The following is an 18,214-nucleotide window of genomic DNA, read 5'->3' as shown; positions in this document are numbered from 1 at the left end:
CGGCCAGTTACTGCGATAAGTTTTTGGAGGAAAGTGTAAAAGTTGTTGGTATTCAGCCACAGATTGAAAATGTGGCCCCAGTATTGAGAGCTGAGTGATTGCTGTTCGGTGCAGTGCTTGCAGGATTTGAGGAGGTGTATTCAGTGCCTCATTCCCTGTTGTTTCAGAGCTATCTGGCTCTTACATGTTTAAATAAAACTTGACTTGTAGCATAATGATATTTTTTCTTGGTTGCATTTTAATAAGTTTGTGGCCGTTGGTAGGGCCCAGTGGCAATACAGCATCTTCTGTTCATCGCAGCGGATCTCTGCTGGAGATGCATATTGGAGCAGAGTGATTTTAATGCCATTGTCATACACACTTCTAATTTTATTTATTTATTTATTTATTCTCATTCTCATTTGGGGGGTGGGGGTAGGAGCTTGTTTTGAAATATTTCTCCAAGTTGCTCCGGCTCTGTCTCAGGGTCCTTCAGAGTTAATGTGATTGCTCCCTAGCAAATAATTTCAGTTCAAATCAGTCCTAATTAAATACCGTGACACTATTATACATGAGTGTCTGAGAAGGTCAGCCGTAATGCTTCCCATGACCCTCTCCTGAGACAGTAATTATATTGGGCTGTGTTGATTGAGAGCGGAAGATAACACTGCTTCGTTACTGAACCTGGTCAAGTTAATCATAGCAATCTGAACAAACATGAAAACCGGGCTTATTCTGTGTACTCGGAAGATATTGCTGTTGCTGTGAAGCCACCGTAGATCCATGAGCAGACATGGGCAGATGTATTGTATACATGTTAGCTTTTGGTATAAATATCCAGTTTTCATTGTACTCAGTGGTAGGGACTAGAACTTCACTAGGCATTGATAAGGCGGTACGGAGGATACGACAACCGATAGATACACTTTAGTTTCTCGCTCCTTGTAGAAACAACATCTGTGCCTCCCTAAGATTACCATCAAAGTTACAGTAATATGAAGTAACAGGGACCACATAAACCAGGAAAGCAGCATATGTCACTCAGGCCTCCAGGTGAGTTCATCCAGGGGTTAATTGCCTAAATTTTATTTGCTGCTGTAGGTTAGATTCTGATTTAAAAGCCCTTACTTGCAGCAGGTGTAATGTGCTTTGGTCCGAGTAGAGGGTTGATTTTTTTTTTTTTTTTTTTTGGTATCTCCGATTCCCAATTGCCTGTTCCTTCTGAACCATGCTCATAAATTCTTTGGACCAAAAAGCCTTGTTCAGCAATAATGTTGGAAGGACTGACCTCTTCGGGGTGGCCAGGAATGGAGAAAAGGAGCTTTATTTAGCTTTCAATTTAGACTGCTTTAATTTATGAAGACTTGTTAGCAGCCAGGCAAAGTCAAAATACAGACCATTCTACTCAGTCTTTTACAGTAGTTTTACACATCCAGATGAACGTATTTTTAATTACTTGCTGTTGCTTATGGCAACCTCACTTCATCCCATCCTACTAACTAATGCAAAAGCAACAGGGATTATATGGCGCTTGCTTTACACAGTGCAAGTAGTCCATGGAAAAACAGTATCTGGAAATCTCCGAGTTGCTGCTTGGAAAGATGGTTAATATTAATAACGAGTACATTTCTTTTTAACTAGCTTGGGTTTGTACATTGCTCTTATCTTCCTAAAATATAAACATTGTCTGAAGAATGAAGATATTCTGTTTAAATAGGAATAATGATTAAAAAAAAACAAACCCCAACAATGAAAAGCATTCCATGCAATATTTTAGCAATATTTTTGCTTACCTGTGAATTACCTGGAGGGAAATTTATATGTTGACAGCATAAATAAAATTGAAAAATTCTTTGTAAAGCTTAAGGAAAGTTATATTTCCAGTGGAGCTAAGCTATGGTGCTGAGTACTGTATGTGATGCAGGGAATAATACAGCCTTTCCTTCTCTAAGGGCCAGTTCGTATAGAAGAAAAGAACTTACCAGGTCATGGCCTGACACAGGTCCCAGGAGAATCATTGGAAAGACCCCAGTAAGAAATGTTTTTGTTGCTGAAACTTCCAGTTTCAGTCTTCGCTGGCAACCCCTGGCGGGAGCTGTTACATTTTGAATCTAGACAGATAGGAGGAAGGCCACACTGGGAAAAGCTTCAATTCTTAATAGGCAAAAAGGATTCACATCTGATTGTTCATGCAGAATGGAGATATGATCAAGTAAATTACTTTCACAAAACATCCAAACTTCCCAAGTGGCATGATGGGCCATGGATCACTGCACAATATAGGCTGGAGTCAGCTGTCTGCAGGCTTTGTCCTTTCGTGGCAGGGCTGAGTTTGGCCCAACCTGTGTTTAAATTCTGGTTGGCATTTTCTGTCAATAGCAAGTCAGCTAAGCGTATGTTATGAGATGGGTCTTGCTGATGCTTTCCAAATTGGCGTGGGTGTATTTTTGCTTCATATATTTTTCTCTTTGATTAATATGACAACTGTTGGTTGCTCACCTGAATTTTTATGTCTTGTGTGATTTCAAGAGGGGCTTATTTAAAAGTGCAACCAGGATTGACCCATTCAGCTCACTAACAAAATTAGTGCAGGCTAGTTACAGCCATAAATCTTTACTGTTTATCCTATATGGCCTTACGCAGCACGAGAACTGTGTTTGATGTATGCGTTTTCTATTTATGCAGCTAAAGAGCACAGTTCTCAGCTGGTGCCTACTGACAGGGCTCCATTGATTTTGATTTTTTTTCCCTTCCAATTTCAGCAGCTGAGGATCTGGTTCATCCAGTGTAATCATAAGGGCCCATTTGGGCAGGTGCCCTTCTTGATCATTAGAACTGATTGATCGTTCCAGACAAATTCATGAAGTGGTGTTTGGTACACCATAAATCAGACAAGTACAGAGACACAAAGCTGTTCAGCTAGTGAGGACAAAGCAAATTCTAGTTGGACATTTTTATGCCAAGGCTGAGCAGAGAAGTTTCTATAAACTGGAACTGGCATATTCAAAAACTGTAACAGTCATTAATTGAAGCCAACTGGCATGCGGAAAGGTGTGAAGTTGTTTATCTTCTGAAAACATGAAAGAAAATCAGAGAAGTGACATTCTGTCTGGTCCTTACAGCTGAACGCTTCTCTTGCAAATAGAAGCAAAAATACCATACAGAGCAATACCACTAAGAAATGACCTTGAAACTAATTCTTGATATATAGATCTGAATGATCACTGCAGAGCATCTGTGCAAGGGGACACCTGTAAATAGGTGTCCCGCTTGAAAGAGTCTTGAGCGGCACTTCCTCTCCCAATAGGGAATACCCCTGGAAAAGGTGGTGTCTTTGAGAACCGTAGCAATGTCTGTTATGTGTCCAAGCAGATGTAATAACAGGGGAGAGAGCAATTTCTTCCAAAACTTTGAGTAATTTGTGACAGGGGCCATTAAAAGTTCAGCACCTTCCTGTGCTTAGGCTAACTTCACTTGTTCTGCTCCTGAGCCAACCCGTATTACACAGAAGACCACCTCTTTTCACCAGAGTGCCGTGGAGGAGCCTGCCAGGAGAGTCATTGCTAATGGTCATTAACTCGGTGAGGCTTTGGCAGCAGCATGAAAGGTCATCCTGATGTTTTTGTTCTTTGCCACAGCCTTCTTTTAACTTTCTTATGACTAAATTGTGCCGTGAAGAGGACAGGGAAAAATTGTAAAGTGGCAGATTTAAGTTTCATTATCATAATTGGTATTTAAGGGGTTAAAATATGAAACATATGTGGTAGGGGTATGCAGGCAGCTGGTAAATCTGGAAGAGGGTATGCAATAAGAAAAAGTTGGGAACCTCTGATGTAGAGGAAGCTGTCCCAAGCTATCTTTCAACTCGGGTTCATCATCTAAGAGCAGTCTCAACTGTGGCACACGGAAACTCCTCTGACTGTAAAGCTTTGATTATGGAAGACCAATAATATCAGTTAGTGAATTGGTTCAGTAATGTTAGTTGTACGCTGGACCCGCAGAGGAGGCGAGAGGACTGCAATATCCACGAGTTGCATTGTGTCCTATATATGTTCTTCTTCTTCATCTCGCTCTTGTCAGGTGAGAAGGTTTGATGGCAGGCATCCATTTCCTCTGTGTAGTAAGTCATGTCATAGTAAAGGAACATCTAAAAAGATTGGCCGTCTCTAGGGCTTGTCAGGAAGATCTGAAGCTTTTTACCTCGACTGTTGCTCAGATTTAGACAAAATCGACAGTTATGGATGATAAGGGTGGTTGGTGGCACTTCTAAAATGAAAATTTCGAAATGAGATTCGTAGTTTGTAGTCTCAGCAGACGTCTCCATCTGCAGCGTTAAGATGTGGGGTGACATTTTCAAAAGCACCTCTGATTTGTGAGCCCAAGTCTCATTGAAAACTGCTGGGACTTAGGCTTCAAAGTTACTTGATTAATCTTGACAATGTTGGCCCCTGTTGCTCACCCTGGATGTGGTCCCTACAGAACAAAGTAGTGACCTGCCCTGCACTATAGCTCCTCCTGCATCTCAGCACTGAATTGAGAGAGGACATCTCAGCTTTTGGAGCTCAGGCCAGCACCGCCTGGCAAATAAAAAAAAATCAAGTATTCTCAATAGGACTTTTAAAAATCAGCTGTTCTCTAGCTAAGCTTAAACTGTTTCAGTGGTTAGGTAGAAATACTTCTTGCATTTTCAGAATGAGTTTTTACATTTAGAAACAGTTCTTTTTCAAGAGCTGATATTGTATTTTCTCTGTGTTTTCTGCAGCCTTCAAAATGTCAAGGCCCTTGGGAAATAACAAAGCTGAAGCATGATGCTTGGTATTAATTAAACGACTAAATAATTTCTCCTCTTTTTTGGACTTATGAGACTTCTTTTTGCTTTCCTTTGTTTTACTTGCTCTCTATCTTCTAGAGTTGGGCAAAAATGTATTTTTCTGGCATCATAAATGCTTGTGACAAATTCTCTCTCTCTCTCTCACAAGCAGGCGTTTTCGACAAGAAGAAAACATACCTCTCCAAGGGGAGAAAGTAAGCAGCCTCAAAAATGCTCCCCCCTTTATTTTACTGTCCAAATAAACTCCAATAGGCTAAATACCAGGTTAGTGAAATAGATTACGAAAGCTTAGCCCCAAATGCCACATTGCATTTTTTAAATTTTTCTATAGCAGCATCTTTATTTATTTGTTTAGTTTAAGGTGCAACGAACTTTAGCAAAGAAATCAGTCTGGGGAATCGTATAGTGAGCTGCCAAGTCAGACCTGCTCTCGTTACATCAGCTACTGAGCAATTATGGTCTATCACTACTTGGCTTTTTGGCTTCAGATCAAATGTCTGACGCATCTTCTATCAGGAGACTCCATGAGCTAATAGCTCTTTTTCATTTCTTCCCACTGGTGCTATCATCCTGAATCACTTTTAATCTTGCCTGCACCCTGCTTGAGGCCGAGTCATGCATGTAGGGCTGGCCTTGCTCTGGGAAAGAATTAATCCTGGAGCCCCAGGCCTGCACCCCGACCCTCGCATCGGGATGTAGTAATACTCCTCCATGCAGACGCTTCTGCTGTGGGAACCGAGGGCGGCGGCTCTTCCTGGCTGCTGTTCGAGGAGAAGCAAAGAGGAATTCCTCACCCTAGTTCCCTTTTGGGAACCCGTAGAGCAGCCCGATCCTCTCTCTGGAGTGCCACGAAACCTTAATGAACGTGCAGTCTAACAAGGGTGCTGAGCCTATAGGCTAAACCCTACTTCGGGTTTCTAAGTTCAGTGACGTCAGATAACAGCGAGGTGGAAACTGGTTCAGACTTCAGTGGATTCCCCCAGGTTTATGTTGAAGAAACTGAAAGCCCAAATTGTATTTGTACAGTAGTTCTTCCCTTAGACACGGGCACAGGGCTTCGAAGGCTAAGCTGATATGGAAGTCCGAGACGTTGCAAGGAAGGAGAAATTGCTACGGACTATGCTGAAAAAAAGAAAAAGGAACGGACTCCCAAAGGGAAATTCCTAGGTGGTTCCCTGGCTTTGCACACTATATTTTAAAACCACCAAGTGAGACTGTCGAGCAAACAAAATGATTTTAACCTGCCTGTTCACCAGACACTAGTGTTTGGACAACTTCCCTGACCGCCTTCCCCTGCTCATGCTCGGTGACCTTGGCAGGGTTGTTTTCAGATGAATAAATTGTTTCTGAGGATATGGGGCCCGTTTTCTCCAAGGCATTGGGCACAAACTAATCTTGATGGTGTTGTGTTCTCAGCTATAATAGTGCGGACCACTTGGCTTCCACAGGGTATGGCCAGTGTAAGGGGAAGAGCATTTGGCCTATCAGCAATTGCACTTCTGCATTAAGGACTGATTCCTGGTCCCATTTTTGTCAGTGGAAATTTTGCCATTGATAGGGATACAGCCATCAGTGAAAAATATCTGCTGAGGTGAGATGTGTGTCTCATCAAATATACACCAGTAGTAGAGAAGAAAAGGAGCACACTTCGTTGCTTCCCTTTCCCAAACTCGGCAATAGAAGGATGTGATATATAAGGGAGAGACTTGAGTGTTGTGTGGCTTTCCAGGTGAGGAAACAAGTTATTTATAATCTTTTTTGGTTTGGCCTAAAAGCAGGGAAGGCTCCTGAGCTTGGGCTACTTCTGGGAATTATTTAATCCCCTCCAAACAGGTGAAATGTCTGAGCCTTGTATGTGTCCTCTGAATCCCACCCATGTAAGTTCTGAAATCGGACAAAGTCCACGCCAAATGCACCTACTTGCGTTAAGGCGTCCAGAAAATCCTTCAGGGGGAAGGATGTATTTGAATGCAAGGTTAAACTCTGCTCTTGGATGCTCTTGAATGGCTGCCCCATACATGTATCCAAAGACAAAATTTGACCTTGGCTGGGAAGTCAGACAACACAGTTAGTACTAACTGGGACACATTGTGTACAGCGAATCTAGAACAGCTGCTGTGCTCGAGAAACTCTTCTTTTTATCAGAGGAAAAGATAGAGTGTTGTTACAAAAGGATCCCAGCCGTGGGCAAACCAAGTACAGTAAACAAACCCAAAAGTAATCAAAATCCCAGCGAAAGCCAGTCGTTAAAACCCGTTACATCTTAGGCCATCCTACATAATTGGCTGCACAGAGCACAGTGCTTGCACATTTATGCCGAAAGACAGCGAGGGGGAGAACACCTCTGGTACGATGGCATGGGTCCAGTGTCAGGCAGCAACGCTAAAGTCTTTAGATGCTTCTGCCCTCATTCTGCTCGATTTCGTTACATCCTTTTAGACTGTCAGGCCCTGTGTCATCCGCACATAGCAGGTGGAGTTAGAGGAAAGAAGGCAGGAGTTTAGCAGGGAAGGAAAAAAGGAGAAAATTGACTGTGTCAGAAAATGAAGCTGTTTTAACACAGTTCATTTCAGAAATCTATTAGTGACTTGACACACTTTGCTACATTAACTTTGGCCAGTAGCAGATGTATGTAAGGTCTTGAGAGTGGAACCATGCATTGGAGGTTTTTACTCATTTATTTTGGGGTTTTGACTCATTTATTTTGTTTTATAGGCAGTCTGTAAGGGGAAGGGCCTGAGCACTTTGTCACTGTAGATTTTTTGAATTAGGTTTTTTCACTTGTAACTCATGACTTTGGCTGCTTCTGTATGGACTTGAAGCAGTCCGCCTTTTGGAAAGCAAGCCTTCGTAGGGTGCCTGACGTTGGCCCCTTGTGTTTTAAATCATGACCGTCACTGGTAGCAAGCTGTGTTAGCATCTGTTTCTTGCCGAGATCCCACTGAATTCAATGCCAGATCTCTAAAAGTCTTCCTGTGAAGCTGGTGGATGATTCCCACTGGTTCCTGCCTAAACTATTCAATCGGCTTTGCTGTGGGCTATGAAGCCTCTGGCCCGTTCTGCTGTGGCACTGAAGTGACTGCTGCGGCGCTGGTCAGGCCGCAGCTGGAGTCCTGTGTCCAGCTCTGGGCGCCGCACTTCAAGAGGGACGTGGGGAACCTGGAGAGGGTCCAGAGGAGACCACTCGTATGGCTGGGGGCCTCCGTGGCCAGCCCTATGAGGAGAGGCCGAGCGACCTGAATGGGGATCTTGTGGCTGCCTACAACCCTTATCAGGCTCCAGCAGCAGGGACTTGGGGAAAGTCTGTTCACCAGGGCCCCCCTTGGAGTCACCAGGAACAATGGCCACAAGCTGAGGGAGGATAGGTTTAGGTTAGATATTAGGAAGAACTACTTCACGGTAAGGGTGGCCAGAGCCTGGAATAGGCTCCCCAGAGAGGTGGTGCTCTCACCTTCCCTGGAGATCTTCAAGAGGAGACTGGACAGACACCTGGCTGGGGTCTTACGACCATGCCCACCCCCAGTGCCCATAGCAGGGGGTCGGACTCGATGATCTGTCTAGGTCCCTTCCCACTCGCTGATTCTGTGGAGGGCAGCAGAGGAGACTCGTACCAGGATTGTTATTACGGATGTATATTGTGCTTCAGAGACAAGTAGACGGTCATGGCCATTTCAACCTCTTGAGGCTTACAAGCTAGGCAGGCTGTGAAGAGCTCTTGGCTTAAAGGGGCCTGTGCAGAAAATACAGAGGAAGGGACAGCAAGCTTTTTGCAGCTTCCTTTGTGGGATTTCTAGCAGATGACGCCCTCGGAAGCAAGGGTTTGTTCTCCTTCCACCTACAAGGAACGACAACACCTGGGTGAATGTAGGAGAATGCACCAGGGGCTTGCTCGGTGCCTCCGTGCTTCTGGCTTCCAACCGTGTCCCCTCGTTCATTGGAAGAAAGAGCTCGTTGGGGTTGTGTGGTCCGGGATCCGTTCCCCTTCTCACTTGCTGCAGCCTCTAAATCCAACTCTGGATGTGGAGTCTGCAAGGCGGACGGGCTGGACATTTGCTAGTCCTTAGGGGTTCCAGATAATGTCATTTCAATTAGGAACTGCATTACTGCTAGAATAGGCTCCCTTCTCCTCTTGGGGATTACTGGGGAGCAGAAAGACACGAACAGCTGGAGAAGGGGAGAGTTGAGTTTTTTGATAGATTCAAGTAAAGTAAAATATATCAGTACACGTGCTCTAGATGCATGCTGCCTGATCTTTCGTCTCAGTGCTATCCAGAAAAATGGAGAGAAGGGCCAGTTATCAAAGACGCTTAAAACCAGAATTTTTTTTCATATGCACATTTACAAACATGCACACACAGCTCAGTGGCCTAGAAGATATTTTAGGCCAAGAAAGGAAGGTGTTTAAGTGATCTGAAAGTACAGCTGACATGCGTTAATATTAATTATTTGTTTCGCTCTGTTGTATGGAGGTAGAACCCAGGAACCCCAGCCAAGTCTCAGGGCCCTCCATCACGCTGGCGCTGTACAGACAAGTAACAGGCTGTCCCAGAGAGTTAATAATCTTAGTGTCAGACAGGACACAACAGATGGACGCGGCAGACAAATGGGTGGGATGGGGAGGGGGGAAATGAAGTAACAAGGAAACAGTTCAGTGAAAAAGCAGAATTCTCCTCTTGTCACTGGTCGAACCATTGCCAGATGGGAATGGTTTGTGGGCTTCATGACAAAGGTAAGTTTTATGGAGGGCTTTGAAATGGGGACTTTGTCTGTTTTGCTGGGGAATTTTTCCCATGCCTGGGGGCAGCAAGAGAGAAAACACCAATGTCTTTATTAAAGGCCAAAGATTTGTTGCGTTTGAAACTCACCATGGCATCTCCTGGTCGAAGGCAGCATGTGCACACTTGGTTTTCGATGATCCTCGCGATCCTCTCCCGTGCCTCTTGATGCCCTTGTCTCGTATGAGACCTTTGAGTGTGTGGCCCCATATTTGTGAAACTTTAGGGGTTTTTTCCTCCACAGCGTCCTTATGGCACATCATCAATCAAAACACGCTGAAAGGAAATGGAAGTGCATCCTGCTTTCATGTTTGTTAAAGAAACCCACTTTAAATACCATTTAGTTAATGCATTTTTTTTTCCTTTTCAATAGTCTGTTACAAGTTAGCATGGCACCTTACACAAAGACCCATGACAAGTAAAACCACAGAATAAACTCACTGTGTAAGCAAAAAGTGCAGAGGGCTGCAGCCATTTAATGAATTAAACTGATAGCAGCATCATTTCCAGAAACTTAAAGCACATGAAGCCTATATTAGGAAGGGCTTTGAAATGAATTATAGATGAGGGAGGACCATGTTATTAAGAGAATATATTTTCCTTGCATTGGGGCTCTGCCCTTGATAGGTTTTCATTACGTGTGGCCAAACACGGAGCTGGAGGATGAGCTACAGCTCCATTGACATGAGTGGAGTTATGTGCACTCGGGCTCACTGAATTTGGCTGGTTGTGTCTCTGTAAAGCTAACTGCAGACTCCCCTCTCAGCACCACTCCTCTTTCTTTTGTTAGCTCATCTTTTCTGAGCTCAATAGGAAGGTGGGATAGGTAAATGAAGAGAAAATATGTAGCCAGTGCTTCAGCAGGTCCTGTTGTCTTTGTAGGGGCACTAATTATTACTTTAAGTCCATTTATGTCAATTTTGGGGAGTGGGGAGAGGAGCCTGGGGGTGTTGTGTGCCTTATGGCAAATATTAACCTAAATACTGCTTTCAGATCCCAGCCTGGATAACACCAAGGTTTGGTGAACTCTACGGGGAGGGAGAGGTAAGAACTCTTTTCCCGCTACCTCCAGAGCTGTGAGCAGAGCAATGACTTGTATACTCCTTATATTTCTGTGGGATTCAGAGCACATCTGACAACTTCTGGAGCCCCAGGTACCCTGACTGATGCTTTTGTTTGATCACATCAGGTGTACAGCTGGAGTAGCGCCCTTGTACCAGCTTGGGACCCCTTGCCCAGCCCAGCACAGGAGAACTGCAGCGTTCTGCTATGGTGGGGCAACGGGGAGACGTGAGATTTTGGGCTGTGATGGATAGGAGTGTTTCCACTCATTTTTCTTTTTCTAATGGCAATAAAACAGGATTTATTTTTATTTTAGTTCACTCTCAATACCTCCAGACAGTCTTCTGGTGCCAAGAACAGGATCAGTATGCTTAGGTCAGCTGCTATGGTAACAAGCACCGTGTAAAACCCAGATAAGTGGGGGACCCAGCAAGGTAAACTGAGCAAGGATGAAATGGAGCAGCATGATTGCATTGTTCAAGAGGAGTGAAATGCAGGTAGCAGACAAATAGCAGTAGTAATGAACTTAATAAGAGTTTTGAAATTCTATTATAATCCAAGCTCTTAGGAACAAAGGATTTTTAAAGCTTAGTTTTGTGCGCACTGTACCACTTTAAAATACATACTCTGAATGTTACAGAATGGTTAATTTTTAATCTATATATGCCTATATAATGGTTTCATGCTGATAGGTCAGCTGAGTTATGGTATGCTCGTGTAGTATTGAATGCTTTAAGGTGGTAATTGTACTGCTATTGTAGATGCAATTGTAGAGCTTTTGGCATGAACATTTTAAACAATAATTAAATACTCCAAAAGCATATATTTTAAAATTCTGCTCTTAGGGCTAAATATTAAAGGGCCAGATCCTCAGCAGATGCAGGTTGGCAACTCCATGGAGTTTTCCATGAAGCTGCCCTGGTTTACATCAGCTGTAGATGGGGCCTGAAATATTTTTGAGACCTCTTAGCAACAAGGATTTGTCCAAAAATATGACAACATGTTTCTTCACAGCACTAGCATAAGTGCCCTGCAAATGCTGGAGCACTCTGTCCAGCGTGCCAGATAAGTCAAAGGCTGAACAGCAAGTGACAGCCACATAACCGGTGAATGCCCTTGTCACTTGTCTTAACAGTAGCAGCTCTGCTGAGAAGTAGAAAAATGCAGGGAGGGCTTTGGGCAGACTGAATGCAAGTCCAGAAATGCTGTGTTGTTTCCAGCATGCTCCTCTCCTCACCCCTGCCAGGTGCTGCGGCAAAAATTACATGAAGAACAAAAAAGTACAGTGTGAAACATGAGAGAAGCAGCAGACTTGGCTGCTGGTGCAGGGGGAGTGGAGCAGCATGTAGAAGCTGCAGTAAGATCCAGAGCTCAGATCCTGCTGGCTGTGGCTCCCTCACCCCTGCTTCTGCTTCAAGAGCTTTGACCCTCTAAGTCAAGAGGACTTAATGGCAATTACAGGCGGTTGCATTCTGCTAAGTGCCGATTATCAATTCATGGCTACGCATAATAGAGGAGCTTTCATACACAAACAAGAGAACCCACTTCAAGGGTAAGGACCAGATCCTTCTTCCCCTGAAATCAATAAAAACATCTCCCATTGACATCAGTGGGAAGAGAATTGGGCCCTAATCGTTGGAGGGAGCTGACCGGGTGAAAAGAAGGGTAAAATGCCTTCAGAACAAAGTGAGGAAGGTTTAACCTTCCCTGGGTCTTGGGAAAGCAGAGTTCTCTGAAATCAAGGTCATCTGGAAGCTTAGAAACTCCAGGGTTTGTTCGAGTGCCAAGTAAGGCCTCCTTGCTGACCGTATGCTGCAACACTTTTTTCCTTGAACATAAAACGTGCTTGTGAGATAATGCTGGTTTCCTATCCCTGGCAACATTGTACCCCGTCTTGCTGTGCTGGCCTTCCTCTCATTTCTGTGTGACATTGCATTGTAGTTGAGGGGGTTTAATATAAAGTAAACCTTTCCCTGGATAAACACTTTCTTCAAAGAGAATCAGTCACATAAGTTCCCTGAGCACAAATCAGCTGCTTAGATCCTGTTTGTTTCTAGATGCCGAGGTGGTGCTAGCAGTACTGCCGAGCACTTTTGATCTTCAAAGAACTGTGCAGACTTCACTAATGGATCTTCCCAGCAGCACTGCAGTGTGAAAATCAGCACTGATGGGAAACCAAGGTGGAGAGGGCAGGTGACCCGCTCAGGGTGTCAGGGTCAGAGCCAGGTTAGACACCACGAGTTCCTGGCTCTTTGTCCCCTGATCACGAGACCCTCCCTTTCTCTACCTCCAGCAAGCCAAAACTGAAACCACTAGAGTCCAAATTCACTAAAGTCAGTGGAGTTTCACTAAGATGAAATTTGGTTATTGTTGTCCATGTGTTGAGGTGCTGGACCATTTTGCACGTGCAACCTTAACCATTTGAGGGAAGATAATAAAATATAGCAGAGTTTTGTGTATGTTGGCTCTGCCTGTGCAATTCGCCTTGTGACCGAAAACCAGTTTTGCCAACCTTTCCCCACCAGTTGCTTTGTTTTCTCTTTCTATTTTTGGTGGAATATGCCATGCCACGTTTTTAACCCGGCAGCATGTCTCTGTGTAAACTGTCGTAGAAATCTCTGTGCTCTGCTGCAGGGGTGTCCTGCTCTTTCTTAGGTAATGATAATCTTGGGGCCTGATCCTGACCACTCTAATTAGTGTGAGTAGTCCCGTCTTACTCGAGTCCATTGGCAGTAACTGAGGTTTGACTGCACTGAAGCCAGATTCTGTGCTCTCGTCTTCCTCTGGTGGGAGAAAGTAAACGTGGCTGGATATTACATGATATTATCTATTATAATTCCATATGAGTAGTGTTCAGACATATAAACATATTTTCTAGATGCACCAGAATTATAATTAACTTTAACAATTAGTAGAACACTAATTTCTAACTAGCACTTACTGATGCTAAATATACCCATTCCTAGCAGCACGACTTCCATTGCCGTGCGCGCCGCTGTCTTCTATCCAGGATTTGCCTTGTCTGTTAGAGAAGAGCATCTCACCCGAGCATTTCAATGGATACCTTGCAAAAAGGAGAGGGAAACTTTAAATTGTTTGCCTTTTGGCTTGGTATTGATTGTTTCTGTGGAAGAGAATATTATGGGGTCTGGAGGAGCCATAAGAAATAGTTCAGTTGGAGTTTAGAAAACTTTTGGAGCGAATCCAGCTGTGCCCTAAGGAATAGTGCTCTGGGGCGGTGCAGCAACTGTCAGATCCCCAACGCTGGGGTAGTGCTTGCGTGCAGTGCTGAGATACGTAACATTTATACAGTCAGTCGTTTTGTGCATTAGCTGTTTTCTGTTCCCAGAAATCCATCTTCCGAATATTAAGGGGAGGAGATCTACCTGGAATACTACTAGGTGTAATACTAGCAAAATTCCCACAAAATTAGAAACATGAGATTGGGGTCTAAAATATCGTGGAGATGCCACCTTACGACCAAAGTGCTTGCTGTGTTCTCTATCGGGTTCAAGTTGCGAACCTGCTGTGTTGATCCGGAGAAGTGTTCGTTGTTTATGGGCTCTTCACAAACAAAATGCATTATTGAAATGGGTAATAAATTAAGAGGAAGTGTATGTAAGGAGCAAGGTGAAAGGGCGACAGTGGCGGAATAATTAAGGCAACGGTGAGTGGGAACAGCAATCAACTGAGTGGTTGCTGCTGAGCCCATGAGACAAAAGATGGGAAAAACCCAGCCGGCCCTTACTCCTTCCTTATTGTTATTAGGAAATTTTTGTTTAACTATTTAGGTGCAGAATCCCCCTCTCAGTCCCGTGATGAGGAAGGCTGGCCAAAATGCAGCTGGTTCAGACACTGTCCCAGAACTTTTAAAACACAGTCCACCGTTGCTCCTAAGCTGGACTTTCATAGTTTCATAGTTTCTAGGGTCGGAAGGGACCTGAGCAGATCATCTAGTCTGACCCCCTGCCGTGGCAGGAAAGAATACTGGGGTCAAACGACCCCAGCAAGATGAGCATCTAACCTCCTCTTAAACACCCCCAGGGTAGGAGCCTGCACCACTTCTCCTGGAAGTTGGTTCCAGACCCTAGCCGCCCTGACCGTGAAGTAGCGCCTTCTGATATCTAACCTAAACCTACCCTCTGCCAGCTTGTGACCATTATTCCTGGTCACTCCTGGTAGTGCACGGGGGAACAGGGACTCCCCCAATGCCTGCTGATCCCCCCTGACTAGTTTATAACAGGCCACAAGATCCCCCCTTGGCCTTCTCTTTTGGAGGCTGAACAGGCTCAGGTCCTGTAGCCTCTCCTCGTCGGGCCTGCCCTGCTGCCCCCTGATCATACAAGTGGCCTCCTCTGGACCCTCTCCATGCTGTCGACATCCCTCTTGAAGTGTGGCGCCCTTCCTCACAAACGAGTCTTACCTTCAAAAACCACTGCATTCAGCGGCATTACTCTTGCTTTACATGTTTCTGAAAGGGGAGTCAGGACCTCAGCGGTATATGCAGAGATGCAGCCCCTTGAGATGATAGGTCCTATGACACTAGTTTTTCTCAAGACCAAGCACAGTGTGATCTTCTTGGTTATCTTCACCAGTACGACCAAAGGTAGGAGCTTTTCAGTGTAGAGTGATGAAGGAAACTGCTTGTTGCAGGTATGACCCAGATGGGGAGTGGGGCTCAGGGCTCAGAAACCAGGGGCCCACAATACAGCAAGTCCAGAAGCCAAGCCGAAGGTGACAGTACCAGGTCTTATGGCCCTTTCATTAGGGCCTTGAGGCCCCCATTGGCTTCCCTGGGCCACTGATCCGCATTGGGAACCTCATGGGAGGGCCCAGGCTGATCTGGGTTGGGTCCAGTACCCAGCCACCTGCCCATGAGCCTTAAAGACCCAGGGTCGAGCCCCAGGGATCTTGACCCTTCCCTCACAATTCAGGTTCATTAAATAACTACAAGTTCTAGTGGAGACATTTCTGTAAAACCAAATACTGGCCAGAGCAAAGAGGAACGTGGATATACCTGTGGTGTAACTACTGCACAATGAGACCATGGAGTGTGTCTGCAGGTGCGTGTTAGCTGGAGACATGCCCGGATTTACAATCCTATTTCAGCCTTTGTACATCTGCCAGCACCAATCCCTCCATTGTAAGTATTCGGTAGTGGGGGCTAGACATGAGAGCCTTGCTATTTCCTCACCCAGGCATCTGTCCAGATCAAGAGGCAGGTTTAAATCTGCAGAGAGTTGTTTGTGTTCGTTAGCACTGATCCGTCACGTGCTTCCCCTGACTGATTGGGAAGAATGGCTAATAAAGCCTCGGACTAAGCTTTTATGAGAGGTTATAAGGACAGGAACATGCCCAATCGATCGCTCAGCCACAGCCAGCATTTGTTCAGCCCCTTGACTGGGCTTTGAGAATACAGTGCAGTGATTCATAAAGGCAACACAGTACCCAGCTGAATATGCTGATTGTCTTCCTACAGGCAGGAGCCCCCGAACAGTCGGGCTCTTCCTGCATGTCTTGCACAACCAGTGGCTATTGGGTAGGCAGGGATAGAGCTTCCACAATAAATTTGGGTAAGGATGTCAGAGAGGTATCAACTCTGGAAGGAAGAAAGGGAGCTTAGCTATGATGTGCAGCAGTCGTACTAGTGCTTACTGGCTGGTAGGTGAGCCACGTGGCCTAGAAGAGGGACATGTAATCATATTAGCGAGATGTCTGAGTCTCTTAATACCTGGCGGGGATTGGCCTGGTGGATAGAGCCATGCTGTTTATAACATCCAAAGAGCTAAGTACATTCTTCAATAACTGCTGATAGGTAGCTAGGGCCACCACGCCGGTTATGTTAACCTGCTTTCTGGAAATTTAAGCATATCAAATTCTCCCTAGCATTTGGGTGTTTCCCTTGCAGCCTTCCTGGTTCTGACCCTCACAGTGTTTAACATATAAGATGTAAAGAATGGCACAAGATATAGCTGCACTCCAGCGTCACACTGCCATGGTATGATAGTGTTGGAAGAGACCTCAAGAGTCACCTAATCCAACCCCTGAATAAATGTTGGGTGCACTGTTTCTATGCAGAGAGATGCCGGTCTGGTATAACATATGCAGAACCAGTTAAAGGGCTTTTTAAAAAGCTAGCATAGGAGCTTTAAACACCTCCTTCTCTAGCACCCCTGTCTCTAGACATCAGTGTTATTCTTGATTTGTACAGTCGGAACCATCATTTCTAGGCATGTTGTTGCTGTCCAGCCCCATGAGAGGGTTTGTAGCAAGAGGCCTTGAAAGCTTTAATAACATGTGAGCAATGGTAGTTTAAAAAATATTAAAGTGTTGACCTTTTACATCTGTAAAATCAAAGACAGAGACACTGGGAAAATGGCAACATGATATATAGTCATCTTGGGTTCTGAGAACATCACACAGCATTAAAATGTGACTTTCATGATTGATTATGTTGCCATCAGATAGATGGCAAACTCTTCAGGGCAGGAATTCTCTTACTTTAAGTTTTCTCCAGTGCTTTGGACCACTTATCTTGGTTGGCACTCCTGAGAGATACTGCAGACGTATTTTTGAGGGCCTGTATATGTAGATTTGGAGGGTTGAATTCACTCTGAAGCAGCTGGGATGTAGCTGAGAAGGATTAATCCCAGCCCAGAGTAGCTTTTATAACCAGCAGGAGCAATGTACAAACCCTACAAAGGGAGATGGGAGGGTTTTCAGAGATGCTAGTTGGCTTGACTCTATCTCTTTTAGCCCATTTGGGAGATGGCTGCAAGCTTCTCTTTGGAGTAAAGGTGGTAGGTAGCTTGTGCCACAGTTTCCTGTGTACGCACTCTGCCTTATATTGGGCTTCCTCTTCCAAGGCTGGGACCACAAGTTCCTGTAGTTCAGGGGTGGGCAAAATATGGCCCACAGGCCTAATACAGCCTGCCAGGCAATGCCACCCAGCTTGTGGGACACCTCCGTGAGCCTGGCACTTCCATGCAGGAGGTGCGGCTGTGGTTGCAAAGCAGCCAGTCCCCCAGCCTGGTGCCCCTGGCACAGGTTTCTGCCTGGACACCCCAAAGCTGTCACCAGCTTCCCTGTCTGCAAACACAGGAATGCAGTAAGGGTCCCAAAGCCAGGGACTCCCGCTGGGGGGAAGGGAATAGAAGCATGCAGAGCTGTGCGCTATGGGGCCAGGCTGGCTGGCCCCACACATTGCAGGAGCTGCGAGCTATGGGGCCAGGTGGGGCTGGACCTGCACATTGCCACCACATGCAGCTTCAGGGACTACACCCACAGTCTCCCACATACCCCTAGACACACCCACAGCCTCCCAGGGCCCCCACCCCAACCACACATCCCCCACATACACCCTCTTACCCCCCAAACACAATATACAAGAGTAAGACTGTATTTTGGTCTATTATGCAATCATCTCTATATAGACTTTGCACCACACTTAAATCAGGATAAAAAAAATTAAATAAAATTAAAATAAGTTATAGCAGCTGCTTTGTATGTTTTTTGGGGGGGGGGTTTTCCAGTTTCAAGATGGAAAACCACCCCTCCCCCCAAGGAG

The 18,214-nt window shown here is 45.1% G+C and overlaps 1 protein-coding gene and 1 pseudogene across 4 annotated transcripts in view; one reads left to right on the top strand and one right to left on the bottom strand.

Annotated features, from left to right (window-relative positions):
- Positions 1-18,214, top strand: part of LRP8 (LDL receptor related protein 8) — a 266,690-nt gene that overhangs the window by 122,386 nt on the left and 126,090 nt on the right. The window lies entirely within an intron of this gene.
- Positions 1-18,214, bottom strand: part of LOC149863463 (uncharacterized) — a 56,387-nt pseudogene that overhangs the window by 18,359 nt on the left and 19,814 nt on the right.

The sequence above is a fragment of the Crocodylus siamensis genome, chromosome 5 (assembly GCF_052110815.1).
Source record: "Crocodylus siamensis isolate JL-2025a chromosome 5, ASM5211081v1, whole genome shotgun sequence".
Taxonomy (NCBI): Eukaryota; Metazoa; Chordata; order Crocodylia; family Crocodylidae; genus Crocodylus; species Crocodylus siamensis.
The sequence above is the reverse complement of the archived record's forward strand: the minus strand, read 5'-3'. Positions and strand labels throughout refer to the sequence as shown.